The following is a 12713-nucleotide window of genomic DNA, read 5'->3' as shown; positions in this document are numbered from 1 at the left end:
TATACATAAATCAATTCCAGATGCATGAGTGATCTAATCGTAAAAGGTAAAGCAAGAAGGGCTTCAGGAGAAAATGTAGAATATCTTTCTAGCATTGGGGTAGCAAAACAAATTTTTTTCTTTTTTTTGAGAAATTTTGAGGAAAAAGCCAAATTTTAAATGATGATATTAAATTGTTTAAAAAACAGGCCGGGCACGGTGGCTCACGGTTGTAATCCCAGCACTTTGGGAGGCCGAGGTGGGTAGATCACCTGAAGTCAGGAGTTCGAGACCAGCCTGGCCAACATAGTAAAACCCCATCTCTACTAAAAATACAAAAAAAAAAATTAGCCAGGCATGGTGGCACACACCTGTAGTCCCAGCTACTTGGGAGGCTGAGGCAGGAGAATCTCTTGAACCTGGGAGGCAGAGGTTGCAGTGAGTCGAGATTGCACCATTGCACTCCAGCCTGGGTGACAAGAGTGAAACTTTGTCTCCAAAAAATAAAAATAGAAAATTGTTTAAAAAACCAAGTGTGCTGGATATCATTTGTTGTTGTTGTTTTAAGTATTCTTCTGTGCCCCATGCTCTTTTTTGTGCTACAGAGGCTGGAAGCCTCAGCACTATAATTTTTAGACCCTCTTGCCTCTAGAATTCCAGATGTGATCTATGTTCTTCCAGTGAGATAAACTCATGCAAGATTAGGAAGACAGAAGAAAGCAGAAAGCAACAGCTTTCTCCTTCACCAGTGCTGATGGTGTGAGGTTTTGCAGCAGCTTCTGATAGTGCCTTTGCCATGAAGGTATTTAACAAAAGTTGAGGTCATAAATTATACAATATTACCATAAATGATTAAAACACAAGGTTTGGTACATGTTGGGCCACTTTCTCAATCTGCAAACTTAATGTAAAGTACATCCACAAGATATAGTTTTGGAATAAATGAAGGCTCCAGAAATATGTTGAGAAATAACATGGACTTAATTCCTGCTGAGGCATCTTTAGTTTTTATGATTTCAAAGTTACTAAAATCATATATATATGATATATGTGTGTATATATATAGATATATACACAAATATATATATGAAAAAATTGAGTAGTTGGAATTACAGATGTGCATCACCATGACTGGCTAATTTTTGTATTTTTTTGTAGAGTCGGGATTTCCCCATGTTATCCAGGCTGGTCTTAAACTCCTGGGCTCAAGCCATTCGCCTGCCTCAGCCTCCCAAAGTGCTGGGATTACAGGCTTGAGCCACCATGCCTGTCCATGACCTGTTAATAAGAACAACCAAAAGGTTAGAATGACAGGTTTTAGAGGTACAATGGAAGGGTTTTTTACAAAGGACACTGCTCTGTGTCAAATGATGGAGCATTTGACACGTGGGTTTGCTTTTTTTTTTCTACTAAGAGAAACTGCGGATGTCTGAGAGGCAACTGAAAATATTAATAGTACAGATTTAGATACTGAGAAAAGAAATGAAACTCTCTGAAGTAAATGCTCTTATTCTGCATGATTATGATGAATTGAAGGTCCAAATCACTTTTTTCAAACTGAATGACATGAGAAAATAAACAATCTGAAGAAAATCCTATTTCAGAAGGTCAGTGAGCATGATATCGGACCAAGTGCCCCATCATTTGACACAGAGCAGGGCCCTTTCCAAAAATCCCTCCATCGTATCTCAGTGAAGTCAGGCGTTAATTCTCTGGTGCTGTTGGACAAGGAAAATGACCTACAGTTAGTTATCTTCACCAGCAGTCTCCTCACCAGAGAGTGTGTGAAGAATTTAGCCCCTAGTGTCAGAAGGCCTCAAAACTTAGTCAAAACAAGGCCAGGTGCAGTGGCTCAAGCCTGTAATCCCAGCACTTTGGGAGGCTGAGGCAGGCGGATCACTTGAGGCCAGGAGTTCAAGACCAGCCTGGCCAACGTGGTGAAACCCCGTCTCCACTAAAAATACAAAAAATTAGCCGGGCGTGGTGGCGGGCACCTGTAATTTCAGCTACTCCGGAGGCTGAGGCAGGAGAATCCCTTGAACCTGGGAGGCTGAGGTTGCAGTGAGACAGTATTGTGCCACCACACTCCAGGTAGGGTGACAGAGCAAGACTTTGTTTCAAAAAAAAAAAAAAAATTAGTCAAAACAGAGAATATGGAGGAGCTATTTTAATAATTCTTTTTATTTTTTTTAAATGGAGTGTTGATTTCCTTACATAAATTTAATTGTAAACATGTACATAGGACCGTGATTTTTAATTAAAAAAATTACTTTGGGCCTTCGGCATTCTTAGTCTTTTTTTTTTTTTTTTGATACGGCATCTTGCTCTGTCGCCCAGGCTGGAGTGCAGCTGCACGATCTTGGCTCACTGCAACCTCCGTCTCCCTCGTTCAAGCGATTCTCCTGCCTCAGCCTCCCGAGTAGCTGGGACTACAGGTGTGTGTCACCATGTCCGGCTAAATTTTTTTGTATTTTTAGTAGAGACAGGGTTTCACCATGTTGGCCAGGCTGTTCTCGAACTCCTGACCTCAGGTGATCCACCCGCCTCGGCCCCCCCAAAGTGATGGGATTATAGGCGTCAGCCACCGCGTCTGGCCACCATCTTAGTAGTTATAAAGTAGTTCAGATTTTTCATTTATCTCCTATTTCATGCATATCCTATTCTTTGCAAAATGAAACAAGATTGCCGAGGCATTTTCAAATATATTCTAAAGTTTTATATTCTTAAGGAAAGAACAAATTCTTTCATGTATTAACTAATCTATCAAAGAATTTGGGATACAGAAGATGCCTCAGGGTGGTCCCTGGTGGGCTTATCCCATTTCTTTCCTGAAGGAACGCAGGACAGGACAAATTCAATCTCATCTGAGACAGACCTCTCCAGTTAGTCTTTTTCTTTTGAAAAGGAGTTTCACTCTTGTTGCCCAAGCTGGGGTTCAATGGCGCATCTCAGCTCAATGCAACCTCTGCTTCCCTGGTTCAAGCGATTTTCCTGCCTCAGCCTCCTGAATAGCTGGGATTACAGGCGCGCGCGACCACGCCCGGCTAATTTTTTGTATTTTTAGAACAATACATTCACAACTGCAGGAGATACGACACACACACACACACACACACACACACACACACACACACACAGACGGAGACAGAGTGGGAGAAAGGGAGAGCGCAGTGAGCACGAGCGACCTTTCCAGGTTTACGTCCTGCTCCAGGTTCTAGTGGGCTTTGAGAGTATTTTCATTGGATGCCTGATGTGTGCCCACACCTTGCTTGGGTGTAGTATGCAGTGAGTAACTGGTAGGTGTTTAGTACACATATTAGGCACCTGCTGGTGCCAAAACTTCTTTCTAAATCCTCCGCGGCTGAGCCCGGTGGCTCACGCCTGTAGTCCCAGCGCTTTGGGAGGCTCAGGCGGGAGGATCTTTTAAGCCTAGGAGTTCGACACCGGCTTGGGTAACATAGGGAGATCTGGTCTCTATAAAAATTTAAAAAATTAGTTGGGCGTGGTGGCGCGCGCCTGCAGTCCCAGCTACTCGGAGGCTCCGGTGGGAGGGTCGCTTGAGCCCGGGAGGTCGCGGCTGCAGTGAGCTCTAACTAATCACGCCACTGCACTCCAGCCTGGGCGACAGAGTAAGACCCTGTCTCAAGAAAATAAACAAATAAAAGTCTTCCTCAGCGACAAAAGCAAACGCAAGCCCGAACCCGCCTCAGCCCCACGCAGCCTGGAGGGCCCTCCCGCCCCGAGCGCGTCCGGATCTCCGGCGCCCGCGCATGAGCACTCCGCGCAGCCCGTTGGGGCTGGAACCAGTCCCTCCCATCGGCGGACTACATTTCCCACAGGCCTCCGCTCGCAGTTCTTTCCGGCTTCCCTGCTGGTGTCGGCTTCGAGAGGTGAGTTGGTCGCTTGCATAGAGGCAATGGGCGCGGGGGTGGCCCGGGGGCGGCGCGGACCTCAGTGTGAGCCAGGAGGCAGTAGCTATGGAGTTTCTGGCGCTGACTGGGCGCCGGGTGCCCTGTTGCGTCCTCTGCCTTCCCGCTTCAGAGCCGCCCAGGTCTAGCGGCCCGGAATGGCTCCGAGTTAGATGCAGGAACCCCGGAGTGAATGAAGGCCCCCAAACAAAAAGACGCAGTCTGAAGAAGAACTGCAGATTGCACAGCTTTACCCGAGCTCCCTCCCATGGAAACTGCGGGGAACTCGGAGACAGATTCCAGCCCCGTCTTCGTGTACCTGGCCTTTCTCTCTGATACGGGAAAGGGTCAGCTTTATTCCAGGATCCCTGTTATTTCCATCAGGTTTTGCGCGCAGTAGACGGAGGGAGCAAGTGCGCTAGCGGGGGTGTGTCCTGATCAGCCAAGGCCGGCTCCAAGAAAGGCCCGAGGTCTCAAGATTCCCGTCTCCTTTCCCAATCCTGCTGTTCTTTAGGAAGGCAGCGGGGAGAGGAGGAAATGATTGCTGTTGCATATAGACAAGTCAACATCCAGATGACTTTGTGTTTCCTTTTTGTTCCATGAAGTGTAATTTTTATTTTTCTGGGCGTGGGGGCATTTGCTTTCCTCTTCTGTGAAGGAGTGAAAATCAGCTCGGACTGAACAATGAAGCGGCTCTGTCATTAATCAGGCTAGGAAGGAAGAGACAGATGAAGCCAGTTGCAAAATTAATAGAAAACATGATTTCTCCCCAGGTGGTGCAGTAGTAGTAAAATGGCATAATGACTCCCTCTTTGAGAGATTACAGTTTTCTTACCAGTGATGTTCTAGACTTGCTTTGCTGTTTTCATTTTATTACTGGGGATACACTCTTGATTACACTCATGATTGCATTCAATATTTCATTAATCCCTGCCTCTCCTAATCTCACCTCGGAAACCGCAGCCATTCCAGATCGCAGCTGTCATTAGATCCTCCTTAGACTCCTTCAGCTGGAACTTAACCGTTTACGAAAGAGCTTTTCTCCTCTCTCTCGTCCATCCTATTCCAACCCTTCCTGTGGAATTTTCTCCCTTTCTGCCAGTCAATAGATATGATTTTGTCAGACTATGCGGGCTTGTTCCAGTTAATCTTGAGCTGGTTAGCCTTTAACCCCTGAAATGTCCTGTCCACTGACCTGGTGCTTTGGCCTTCCTTCCCAGTGAATGATGGGGTGATGAGGATAGATTCCAATTCCTACCCCTTTCCAGTAGGTTTTTTTTTTTTTTTTGAGATGGAGTCTGGGTCTGTTACCCAGGCTGGAGTGCAGTGGCACGAGGGGCTCACTGCAACCTCCGCCTCCCGGGTTCAAGGGATTCTCCTGCTTCAGCCTGCCGAGTAGCTAGGACTACAGGGATGAACCACCGCGCCCGGCCTCCAGTAGGTATTGACATGAGCATTTGGCAGTAATTTAGTTTCTCTTATGAGCTGTCTCTTTCTAATCATTTGGATGGTCTGGAAGTAAACCTCCTGAAGAGAAGCTAACTGTAGAGCTTTATTTTGTTACTTAAAATTTTTTTTTTTTTTTTTAAAGACAGGGTCTCACTCTGTCCTTTAGGCAGGAGTGCAGTGAAGTGATCTCGCTCCCTGCAGCCTGGACCTCCCTGGCTCAAGCGATCCTCCCACCGCAGCCTCCTGAGTAGCTGAGACCACAGGCACATGGTCCCACGCCCAATTTTAAAAATTTTTTGCAGAAATGAGGTCTCCCTATGTTGCACAGGCTGATCTTGAACTCCTGGACTCAAGGAATTCTTCCACCTCATCCTCCCAAAGTGTTGAGATTACAGGCGTGAGCCACCGTGCAGAACTTTCATTCGATGGTGATTAGTTGAGGAGTTTACAGTTTAGATGGAATTACACACTAGGTCTCTTTGATCCCCACCGCCCTGAGTTCAAAAGCAGGGAAAGGTAAGGAGGTAGTTTGGTTGGCGACAGGATCTTTTCTGCTTTTGAGGCTTTTAAGGAGTGATAATACGATAGGGTTTTTAGTGGAGAGGTCTGTGTTAACAAGGGAAGGGGTTATTAGAAGGGAAGGGAAGACAGTAGAAATTTGGAAAGTGGCTTGAAGTTTTTGACAGCATGAGTTTGTTTCAGGCCACGTATTTATCAGGTCTCATGAGATGCAGTTCAGTACGGTGACAGTTGTATGGGTTATGGAGCTAAAGTAGGGGGGTTCTAGTCCTCAACCTGCCACTTAGAGCTGTCTGAGCTTGGGGCAATTTATTTAATCTCTTTGTGCCACAGTTTCATCATCTGCAAAATGAGGATAATGATAGACCCTGCTATATAGGATGGCTCTGAGTAGAGGAATTAATATATGCAAAACCCTTAGCTAATGCTTGGCACATAATAAGTGCTCAGTAGATTTGTTACTGTTAGGTTGTAATTTAATATTTTTCCTCATCACCCAGATCTCAAAATTAGTATCCTACCACATTTGTTTTATCTGTGTACCCTCCTTTTGTAAATTGTTGACAATCAAGAAGGATTGCCTATCAAGAGCAGGGCTGCGAAGAATTTTTTTTTTTTTTTTTTTTTTTTTTTGAGACAGTGTTTTGCTCTGTCACCCAGGCTGGAGTGCGGTGGCACGATCTTGGCTCACTGCAGCCACCCGCCCCAGGTTCAAACCATTCTCCTGCCTCAGCCTCCCAAGTAGCTGGGATTACAGGCATGCATCACCATGCCTGGCTAATTTTTGTATTTTTAGTAGAGACGGGGTTTCACTATGTTGGCCAGGCTGGTCTTGAACTCCTGACCTAAGTGATCCACTTGTGTTGGCCTCCCAAAGTGCTGGGATTACAGGCCTGAGTAGAATTTTAAAAATAATTGTGGGAAGAAGCATATGTAGTATTCTTCATCTTTATTAATATAGCTGACTTTTATGAAATGCTTATTTACTACTCTAAGTGCCTTATATGTAGTATCTTATTTATTTCTCATAACAATCCTTTGAGGTAGAAACTGTAGTTCTCACCATTTCATATGGGGAACTGGAAAGTAACCTGTCTAATATCATGCAGAAAAAAAAAAGCACGTATTGGTAATTACAACAGTTTACCAAATATCATCATTATGCATACTTAAAAAAAAAAATCTGGCTGGGCACAGTGGCTCACGCCTGTAATCTCAGCACTTTGGGAGGCCAAGGCAGGTGCATTACCTGAGGTCAGGAGTTTGAGACCAGCCTGGCCAAAATGGCGAAACCCCATCTCTACTGAAAATACAAAAATTAGGCTGGGCGCGGTGGCTCACGCCTGTAATCCCAGCACTTTGGGGGGCCAAGGCGGCGGATCACATGAGGTCAGCAGATCGAGACCATCCTGGCTAACACGGTGAAACCCTGTCTGTACTAAAAATACAAAAAATTAGCCAGGCATGGCGGCACACGCCTGTAGTCCCAGCTACTCAGGAGGCTGAGGCAAGATAATGGTGTGAACCCAGGAGGCAGAGCTTGCAGTGAGCCGAGATCGCGCCACTGCCCTCCAGCCTGGGCGACAGAGCGAGACTCCGTATCCAAAAAAAAAAAAAAAAAAAAAAAAAAATTAGCTGGGCATGGTGGCATGCGCCTGTAATCCCAGCTACTCGGGAGGCTGAGGCAGGAGAATCACTTGAACCCAGGAGGTGGAAGTTGTGGTGAGCCGAGATCGTGCCACTGCACTCCAGCCTGGGTGACAAAGCAAGACCTTGTCTCAAAAAAAAAAAAAAAAAAAGAAAAAAAATCCTTCCTGCTTTATTCAGCAATCTCATGATGAAGGGAAGAGATATCAATCTGATGATGGCACACACTGTCAAGTTTTGTCCAGATTATACTAAAGCTACAGGGTCTTTATGGAAGTAACTGGGTTTCATACAGATGTATGCCTTACAGTTTTTATTTTAATGATATTATATGCAAAGTGAGACCAGTTGGTCAAGGAGACCCAACATCTGCTGGAGGGCTTCATAGGCATCTTAGCCAAAAGACTGGTTCAGAAGCAAAATAAACCTGTTTGTCAGGAAGATGTGAAAGAAAGCAGCATGGAGCTGCCTTCAGTGCTTAGAAGACATCAGTCGGGGACTTTTTGCCATTCTTTTCTAGGCCATACTCCAACACACATGGGCAAATTAAATCATAGAGTTGGTTCATGAATGAGAAGCCGAAGTAAAAAAAAAAAAAAGCCACGCAGAAAAAACAGCATCTGTTTTTACAGTATCCTTAGCTTTTTTTCTCCGTTAAAGGGAAGACTGAAAGAAAAACTGGAGCTGGGAAAGTCTTATTTGAAGTATTTGGGTATTTCAGGCTCACACTCTGTTTAATGTGGTGGTGTGTGTTGCTGGCTGTGACTGTAAACATTTTAACTGGTCCTGCTAGGGAAACATGATTTTTTTTTCTGTCAAAATAGTTTCACACTACACATGCTGGTATTTTCTTTTTTTAACACACTGGCTTCACCCATTCAAAATTAAGGCAACATCATTTTTAATGGTTGCATCATTTTCAATGGTATGGATAAACAACAGGTTATTGAATCATTCCTAAATTAGGTTCTTTTCAACTTTAATCCATTAATCCATTATAAACCATGCTGTCAGCATAGCTCTGCATAATCTTTTTTCTTTTTTTTTTTTTTTTTTGAGACAGTCTCCCTCTGTCACCCAGGCTGGAGTGCAATGGCACGACGTCAGCTCATTGCAACCTCCGTCTCCTGGGTTCAAGCGATTCTGCCCCAGCCTCCCGAGTAGCTGGGATTACAGGCACCTGCCATCATGCTCGGCTAATTTTTGTATTTTTGTAGAGACAAGGTTTCACCATGTTGGCCAGGCTGGTCTTGAACTCCTGACCTCAGGTGATCCGTCCGTCTTGGCCTCCCAAAGTGCTGGGATTACAGGCATGAGCCACTGCCCTGGCTATAGTTCTGCATAATCTTTATGTACAGATACAAACGTCCCTTTAGTGTCAGAAGTGGAGCTTCTAATTCAGAGTTTACAGGATTGAAATGCTGCTTCGCATAGCTCTAAATGTGGACCAGCCTAGTGTCAGTGTCCCCACGACCTTGCTACTATAGGGCATCATCAGTCTTTGAGGTCTCACAATGCAGCCATTGTAAAAAGGTACATTTTGTTTGCTTTAACATTCATTTTTTTCTTTTTTCTTTCTTTCTTTCTTTTCTTTCTTTTTTTTTTTTTTTTTTTTTTGAGGCAGGGTCTTACTCTGTTGCCCAGGCTTGAGTGCAGTGGCATCATCTCAGCTCACTGCAACCTCTGCTTCCCAGGTTCAAGCATCCTCCTGCCTCAACCTCCTAGTAGCTGAGACTACAGGTGCACACTACCATGCCCGGCTAATTTTTAAAATTTTTTTGTAGAGACAAGGTCTCGCTATGTTGCCCAGGCCGGTCATTTTCTTAATACTGAGCTTTAGTATTAAAATTATTTTTTTGACAGATAAAGTTTTATGTATTTATCATGTACATCATGGTGTTTTAAAGTATATGTACGTTGTGGAATGTCTAAATCTAGCTAATTAACATATGAATTACCTTTTACATAGTTACCATTTTTGTGGTGAGAACACTTTACAGGTCTTAGCTTTTTTCAGTAATACAATGTATTGTTAACTATATCACCATGTTGTACAATACATCTCTTGAACTTATTCCTCCTATGTAACTGAAATTTTGTATCGTTTGACCAACATCTCCTCAACCTTGCCATTTCCCCCCACCCCCAACTACCCTAGATTCTGGTAACTACCATTCTACTCTCTACTTCCATGAGATCAAGTGTTTTTTTTTTTTTTTTGAGACGGAGTTTCGCTCTTGTTGCCCAGGCTGCAGTGCAATGATGTAATCTCGGCTCACCACAACCTCCGCCTCCCGGGTTCAAGTGATTATCTTGCCTCAGCCTCCCGAGTAACTGGGATTACAGCCATGTGCTACCACACCCGGCTAATTTTGTATTTTTAGTAGAGACGGGGTTTCTCCGTGATGGTAAGGCTGGTCTTGAACTCCTGACCTCAGGTGATCCGCCCGCCTTGGCCTCCCAAAGTGCTGGGATTACAGGCGTGAGCCACCACGCCTGGTCGAGATCAACTTTTTAAGATTCCACTTATGAATAAGATCATGTGGTGTTTATCTTTCTGTTTCTGGCTTATTTCACTTAATGTAATGTCCTTCCAGTTTCATCCGTGTTGTCACAAATGACAGGTTTTGTTTCTTTATCATAGCTGAATGGTATTACATTTTATATACATAGCAGATTTTCTTTGTCCATTCATCCATTGATGGACACCATGTGTTGGCCATCGTGAATAATGCTATAATAAACATGAGAGTGCAGAGATCTCTTTGACATTCTGATTTCATTTCCTTTGGATATATACAGTAGTGTGATTGCTAGATCATATGGTAGTTCTATTTTTAATTTTTTGAGGCCTCTCCATACTGTTTGTCATAATGATTGGCTTCCCAAAATGTTGGGGTTACAGGCAGGAGCCACCATGCCCAGCCTGTTCAGATTTTTTATTTCTTCATAATTCAATCTTGGTAGGTTGTATGTGTCAGGAAATTAATCATTTATTCTAGGTTATCCAATTTTCTGGTGTATATTTGTTCATAATAGTCTCTTGTATTTCTGTTGTATCAGTTGTAATGTCTCCTTTTTCATTTCTGGTTTTATTTGAATATTTTCAATATTTTCTGTTTTCTGTTGGTTAGTATAGCTTAGTTAGGTTTGTCAATTTTGTGGGTTTTTTCTTTTTTCAAAAAAACAAGGCTTAATTTTATTGATTCTTTCTATTTGCTTTCTGGTCTGTGTCATTTATTTCTGCCCTAATCTTTATTATTTTCTTCCTTCTAACTTTGGGCTATACTTGGATACTTACCTTTCCCCAGGTTTTGAAAGTTTTTTGCTACTCTTTTTTTCTCTTTCCTCTTTTCTTTTTTCCTTCCTTCCTTCCTTCCTTCCTTCCTTCCTTCCTTCCTTCCTTCCTTCCTCCTTTCCTCCCTACCTCCTTCCGTCCCTTCCTTCCTTCCTCTTTCTCTTTCCTCTCTTTTTTCTTTCTTTCTCCTTCCTTCCTTCCTTCCTTCCTTCCTTCCTTCCTTCCTTCCTTCCTTCCTTCCTTCTTTCCCTCCTTCCCTCTTTCCCTCCGTCCCTCCCTCCCTCCTTCCCTCCTTCCTTCTTATCTCCCTTCCTTTCCTTTCATCTCACGCTGTTGCCCAGGCTGGAGTGTAGTGGCATGATCATAGCTCACTGCAACCTTGAACTTCTGGGTCCAAGTGATCCTCCTGCCTCAGCCTCCCATGTAGCTGGAACTACAGGCACATGCAACAATACCTGGCTTATTTTTTAAAAATTATTTGTAGAGATAAGTCTTGCTATGTTGCTCAGGCTGGTTTCAAACTCCTGGACTCAAGTGATCCCACTTTGGCCTCCCAAAGTGCTGGGATTATAGGCATGAGCCTCTGTGCCTGCTGTTATTTCTTTAAATAAGCTTTCTACTTATCTTTCTCTTCTCCCTTTTTAACTCCTACTGCTCAAATATTTGCTATTTTGATGCTGTCCCATGAATCCTATAAACTTTCTGCATTTCTTTTCATCCTTTTTTCCATCCAACTGTATATTTTTAGATAACTTGTCTTCAAGTTTACAGATTCATTCCTCTGCTTGGTCAATTCTGCTGTTGATGTTCTGTCTTGCATTTTCAAAATTTCCTTCACTGTATTTTTCAGCTCCAGAATTTATGTTTGATTTTAAAAATTATTTCAATCTATTTAATTTCTCATTCTGATCACATATTGTTTTTCTCTTTTAAGTTCTCTGTATTTCTTGAAGTTCCCTGAACTTCTTTAAAACAGTTATTTGAATTCTTTTCTTTTTTTTTTTTGAGACAGAGTCTCACTCTGTTGCCCAGGCTGGAGTGCAGTGGCGTGATCTCGACTCACTGCAAGCTCCGCCTCCCGGGTTCACGGCATTCTCCCGCCTCAGCCTCCCGAGTAACTGGACTACAGGCACCCACCACCATGCCTGCCTAATTTTTTTGTATTTTTTAGTAGAAACGGGGTTTCACCATGTTAGCCAGGATGGTCTCGATCTCCTGACCTCGTGATCCGCCTGCCTCAGCCTCCCAAAGTGCTGGGATTACAAGCGTGAGCCACTGCACCCAGCCTATTTGAATTCTTTATCAGGCAGTTCAGACATCTCCATTTCTTTAGAGTCAATCACTGGCACTTTATGTTGTCCTATTGGCGATGTCATGTTTCCCTGATTGTTGTTGATCCTTGTGACCGTGCATTGATGTCTGCACACTTGAAAGGACTGTGTATTTATTCCAGTCTTTGCAGAATGAGTTTCATCTGGGAAAGCCCATCAATAGCCCATCCAGTGATTCTGGGCAGCCTGTCTGGTTTGGTCCTTAAGGCTGGGGCTGCTATGGTGGGTATAGTGCTGGGATGCTCCCAAAGGCTGGAACCACATTCTCTGGTGTTGCACATAGCATGCCCCAAGCCCAGGGCCACTCTGGCTAGTGCAGCGCTGGGGCACGCTCAAAGCCTGAGACCACTGTGACTGGTGCCATACTGTTATGTGCCTGATTGCAGAGGCCACTGAGGCCTGCCTGTTGCTAAGGGCTGTTGGAGCCCAGGGCCTCTGATGTCAGCCTGATGGTGGTGGCAGCCTGGAGGTGGAGTTCATCATGCAAGCCTGAAGCCTGGGCTGCATGATCTTTCCTGATGCCAGAGCAGGTCTAGAAGGTCAATCTGTGGCTACTGGCCTGGAGTCTGGGGTTGGGAGTCT

General features: G+C 44.1%; 1 protein-coding gene across 4 annotated transcripts in view; it reads left to right on the top strand.

Moving 5' to 3' along the window:
- Positions 1-3807: 3807 nt before the first annotated feature.
- ZFP14 (ZFP14 zinc finger protein) overlaps positions 3808-12713 on the top strand; it is a 34758-nt gene continuing 25852 nt past the window's right edge. For 3 of the 4 annotated variants that reach the window (XM_063614146.1, XM_063614145.1, XM_055239680.2), the window contains exon 1: positions 3816-3869. The gene's annotated coding sequence lies outside the window, so the exon portion shown is untranslated. Of the gene's footprint in view, positions 3870-12713 lie in introns of all 4 variants that reach the window. The other variant, XM_055239681.2, reaches the window with a different exon arrangement.

This window comes from Symphalangus syndactylus, chromosome 13 (assembly GCF_028878055.3).
Source record: "Symphalangus syndactylus isolate Jambi chromosome 13, NHGRI_mSymSyn1-v2.1_pri, whole genome shotgun sequence".
Taxonomy (NCBI): Eukaryota; Metazoa; Chordata; class Mammalia; order Primates; family Hylobatidae; genus Symphalangus; species Symphalangus syndactylus.
This window is presented reverse-complemented; position numbering and strand designations above follow the sequence as displayed.